Raw genomic sequence first — 5812 nt, 5'->3', positions numbered from 1 at the left:
TTGAAAGTTGACGTTGCTGGTGATATTAAGAACTGCGTCAGGCAACACTTGTTCTGTTTAATGATCAATATTACTTAACCTTAACTTTGAAAGTTGACGTTGCTGGTGATATTAAGAACTGCGTCAGGCAACACTTGTTCTGTTTAATGATCAATATTACTTAACCTTAACTTTGAAAGTTGACGTTGCTGGTGATATTAAGAACTGCGTCAGGCAACACTTGTTCTGTTTAATGATCAATATTACTTAACCTTAACTTTGAAAGTTGACGTTGCTGGTGATATTAAGAACTGCGTCAGGCAACACTTGTTCTGTTTAATGATCAATATTACTTAACCTTAACTTTGAAAGTTGACGTTGCTGGTGATATTAAGAGCTGCGTCAGGCAACACTTGTTCTGTTTAATGATCAATATTACTTAACCTTAACTTTGAAAGTTGACGTTGCTGGTGATATTAAGAACTGCGTCAGGCAACACTTGTTCTGTTTAATGATCAATATTACTTAACCTTAACTTTGAAAGTTGACGTTGCTGGTGATATTAAGAACTGCGTCAGGCAACACTTGTTCTGTTTAATGATCAATATTACTTAACCTTAACTTTGAAAGTTGACGTTGCTGGTGATATTAAGAACTGCGTCAGGCAACACTTGTTCTGTTTAATGATCAATATTACTTAACCTTAACTTTGAAAGTTGACGTTGCTGGTGATATTAAGAACTCTGTCAGGCAACACTTGTTCTGTTTAATGATCAATATTACTTAACCTTAACTTTGAAAGTTGACGTTGCTGGTGATATTAAGAGCTGCGTCAGGCAACACTTGTTCTGTTTAATGATCAATATTACTTAACCTTAACTTTGAAAGTTGACGTTGCTGGTGATATTAAGAGCTGCGTCAGGCAACACTTGTTCTGTTTAATGATCAATATTACTTAACCTTAACTTTGAAAGTTGACGTTGCTGGTGATATTAAGAGCTGCGTCAGGCAACACTTGTTCTGTTTAATGATCAATATTACTTAACCTTAACTTTGAAAGTTGACGTTGCTGGTGATATTAAGAGCTGCGTCAGGCAACACTTGTTCTGTTTAATGATCAATATTACTTAACCTTAACTTTGAAAGTTGACGTTGCTGGTGATATTAAGAGCTGCGTCAGGCAACACTTGTTCTGTTTAATGATCAATATTACTTAACCTTAACTTTGAAAGTTGACGTTGCTGGTGATATTAAGAGCTGCGTCAGGCAACACTTGTTCTGTTTAATGATCAATATTACTTAACCTTAACTTTGAAAGTTGACGTTGCTGGTGATATTAAGAGCTGTGTCAGGCAACACTTGTTCTGTTTAATGATCAATATTACTTAACCTTAACTTTGAAAGTTGACGTTGCTGGTGATATTAAGAGCTGTGTCAGGCAACACTTGTTCTGTTTAATGATCAATATTACTTAACCTTAACTTTGAAAGTTGACGTTGCTGGTGATATTAAGAGCTGTGTCAGGCAACACTTGTTCTGTTTAATGATCAATATTACTTAACCTTAACTTTGAAAGTTGACGTTGCTGGTGATATTAAGAGCTGCGTCAGGCAACACTTGTTCTGTTTAATGATCAATATTACTTAACCTTAACTTTGAAAGTTGACGTTGCTGGTGATATTAAGAGCTGCGTCAGGCAACACTTGTTCTGTTTAATGATCAATATTACTTAACCTTAACTTTGAAAGTTGACGTTGCTGGTGATATTAAGAACTGCGTCAGGCAACACTTGTTCTGTTTAATGATCAATATTACTTAACCTTAACTTTGAAAGTTGACGTTGCTGGTGATATTAAGAACTGCGTCAGGCAACACTTGTTCTGTTTAATGATCAATATTACTTAACCTTAACTTTGAAAGTTGACGTTGCTGGTGATATTAAGAACTGCGTCAGGCAACACTTGTTCTGTTTAATGATCAATATTACTTAACCTTAACTTTGAAAGTTGACGTTGCTGGTGATATTAAGAACTGCGTCAGGCAACACTTGTTCTGTTTAATGATCAATATTACTTAACCTTAACTTTGAAAGTTGACGTTGCTGGTGATATTAAGAACTGCGTCAGGCAACACTTGTTCTGTTTAATGATCAATATTACTTAACCTTAACTTTGAAAGTTGACGTTGCTGGTGATATTAAGAACTGCGTCAGGCAACACTTGTTCTGTTTAATGATCAATATTACTTAACCTTAACTTTGAAAGTTGACGTTGCTGGTGATATTAAGAACTGCGTCAGGCAACACTTGTTCTGTTTAATGATCAATATTACTTAACCTTAACTTTGAAAGTTGACGTTGCTGGTGATATTAAGAACTGCGTCAGGCAACACTTGTTCTGTTTAATGATCAATATTACTTAACCTTAACTTTGAAAGTTGACGTTGCTGGTGATATTAAGAGCTGCGTCAGGCAACACTTGTTCTGTTTAATGATCAATATTACTTAACCTTAACTTTGAAAGTTGACGTTGCTGGTGATATTAAGAACTGCGTCAGGCAACACTTGTTCTGTTTAATGATCAATATTACTTAACCTTAACTTTGAAAGTTGACGTTGCTGGTGATATTAAGAGCTGCGTCAGGCAACACTTGTTCTGTTTAATGATCAATATTACTTAACCTTAACTTTGAAAGTTGACGTTGCTGGTGATATTAAGAACTGCGTCAGGCAACACTTGTTCTGTTTAATGATCAATATTACTTAACCTTAACTTTGAAAGTTGACGTTGCTGGTGATATTAAGAACTGCGTCAGGCAACACTTGTTCTGTTTAATGATCAATATTACTTAACCTTAACTTTGAAAGTTGACGTTGCTGGTGATATTAAGAACTGCGTCAGGCAACACTTGTTCTGTTTAATGATCAATATTACTTAACCTTAACTTTGAAAGTTGACGTTGCTGGTGATATTAAGAACTGCGTCAGGCAACACTTGTTCTGTTTAATGATCAATATTACTTAACCTTAACTTTGAAAGTTGACGTTGCTGGTGATATTAAGAACTGCTGGCAACACTTGTCAGGCAACACTTAACTTTGTTCTGTTTAATGATTGTTCAATGATCAATATTACTTAACCTTAACTTTGAAAGTTGACGTTGCTGGTGATATTAAGAACTGCGTCAGGCAACACTTGTTCTGTTTAATGATCAATATTACTTAACCTTAACTTTGAAAGTTGACGTTGCTGGTGATATTAAGAGCTGCGTCAGGCAACACTTGTTCTGTTTAATGATCAATATTACTTAACCTTAACTTTGAAAGTTGACGTTGCTGGTGATATTAAGAGCTGCGTCAGGCAACACTTGTTCTGTTTAATGATCAATATTACTTAACCTTAACTTTGAAAGTTGACGTTGCTGGTGATATTAAGAGCTGCGTCAGGCAACACTTGTTCTGTTTAATGATCAATATTACTTAACCTTAACTTTGAAAGTTGACGTTGCTGGTGATATTAAGAGCTGCGTCAGGCAACACTTGTTCTGTTTAATGATCAATATTACTTAACCTTAACTTTGAAAGTTGACGTTGCTGGTGATATTAAGAGCTGCGTCAGGCAACACTTGTTCTGTTTAATGATCAATATTACTTAACCTTAACTTTGAAAGTTGACGTTGCTGGTGATATTAAGAGCTGCGTCAGGCAACACTTGTTCTGTTTAATGATCAATATTACTTAACCTTAACTTTGAAAGTTGACGTTGCTGGTGATATTAAGAACTGCGTCAGGCAACACTTGTTCTGTTTAATGATCAATATTACTTAACCTTAACTTTGAAAGTTGACGTTGCTGGTGATATTAAGAACTGCGTCAGGCAACACTTGTTCTGTTTAATGATCAATATTACTTAACCTTAACTTTGAAAGTTGACGTTGCTGGTGATATTAAGAACTGCGTCAGGCAACACTTGTTCTGTTTAATGATCAATATTACTTAACCTTAACTTTGAAAGTTGACGTTGCTGGTGATATTAAGAGCTGCGTCAGGCAACACTTGTTCTGTTTAATGATCAATATTACTTAACCTTAACTTTGAAAGTTGACGTTGCTGGTGATATTAAGAGCTGCGTCAGGCAACACTTGTTCTGTTTAATGATCAATATTACTTAACCTTAACTTTGAAAGTTGACGTTGCTGGTGATATTAAGAGCTGCGTCAGGCAACACTTGTTCTGTTTAATGATCAATATTACTTAACCTTAACTTTGAAAGTTGACGTTGCTGGTGATATTAAGAGCTGCGTCAGGCAACACTTGTTCTGTTTAATGATCAATATTACTTAACCTTAACTTTGAAAGTTGACGTTGCTGGTGATATTAAGAGCTGCGTCAGGCAACACTTGTTCTGTTTAATGATCAATATTACTTAACCTTAACTTTGAAAGTTGACGTTGCTGGTGATATTAAGAACTGCGTCAGGCAACACTTGTTCTGTTTAATGATCAATATTACTTAACCTTAACTTTGAAAGTTGACGTTGCTGGTGATATTAAGAACTGCGTCAGGCAACACTTGTTCTGTTTAATGATCAATATTACTTAACCTTAACTTTGAAAGTTGACGTTGCTGGTGATATTAAGAACTGCGTCAGGCAACACTTGTTCTGTTTAATGATCAATATTACTTAACCTTAACTTTGAAAGTTGACGTTGCTGGTGATATTAAGAACTGCGTCAGGCAACACTTGTTCTGTTTAATGATCAATATTACTTAACCTTAACTTTGAAAGTTGACGTTGCTGGTGATATTAAGAACTGCGTCAGGCAACACTTGTTCTGTTTAATGATCAATATTACTTAACCTTAACTTTGAAAGTTGACGTTGCTGGTGATATTAAGAACTGCGTCAGGCAACACTTGTTCTGTTTAATGATCAATATTACTTAACCTTAACTTTGAAAGTTGACGTTGCTGGTGATATTAAGAGCTGCGTCAGGCAACACTTGTTCTGTTTAATGATCAATATTACTTAACCTTAACTTTGAAAGTTGACGTTGCTGGTGATATTAAGAGCTGCGTCAGGCAACACTTGTTCTGTTTAATGATCAATATTACTTAACCTTAACTTTGAAAGTTGACGTTGCTGGTGATATTAAGAGCTGCGTCAGGCAACACTTGTTCTGTTTAATGATCAATATTACTTAACCTTAACTTTGAAAGTTGACGTTGCTGGTGATATTAAGAGCTGCGTCAGGCAACACTTGTTCTGTTTAATGATCAATATTACTTAACCTTAACTTTGAAAGTTGACGTTGCTGGTGATATTAAGAGCTGCGTCAGGCAACACTTGTTCTGTTTAATGATCAATATTACTTAACCTTAACTTTGAAAGTTGACGTTGCTGGTGATATTAAGAACTGCGTCAGGCAACACTTGTTCTGTTTAATGATCAATATTACTTAACCTTAACTTTGAAAGTTGACGTTGCTGGTGATATTAAGAACTGCGTCAGGCAACACTTGTTCTGTTTAATGATCAATATTACTTAACCTTAACTTTGAAAGTTGACGTTGCTGGTGATATTAAGAGCTGCGTCAGGCAACACTTGTTCTGTTTAATGATCAATATTACTTAACCTTAACTTTGAAAGTTGACGTTGCTGGTGATATTAAGAGCTGCGTCAGGCAACACTTGTTCTGTTTAATGATCAATATTACTTAACCTTAACTTTGAAAGTTGACGTTGCTGGTGATATTAAGAGCTGCGTCAGGCAACACTTGTTCTGTTTAATGATCAATATTACTTAACCTTAACTTTGAAAGTTGACGTTGCTGGTG

This window comes from Cherax quadricarinatus, chromosome 35 (assembly GCF_038502225.1).
Source record: "Cherax quadricarinatus isolate ZL_2023a chromosome 35, ASM3850222v1, whole genome shotgun sequence".
NCBI classification, from domain to species: Eukaryota; Metazoa; Arthropoda; class Malacostraca; order Decapoda; family Parastacidae; genus Cherax; species Cherax quadricarinatus.
Note: the sequence above shows the minus strand (reverse complement) of the source record.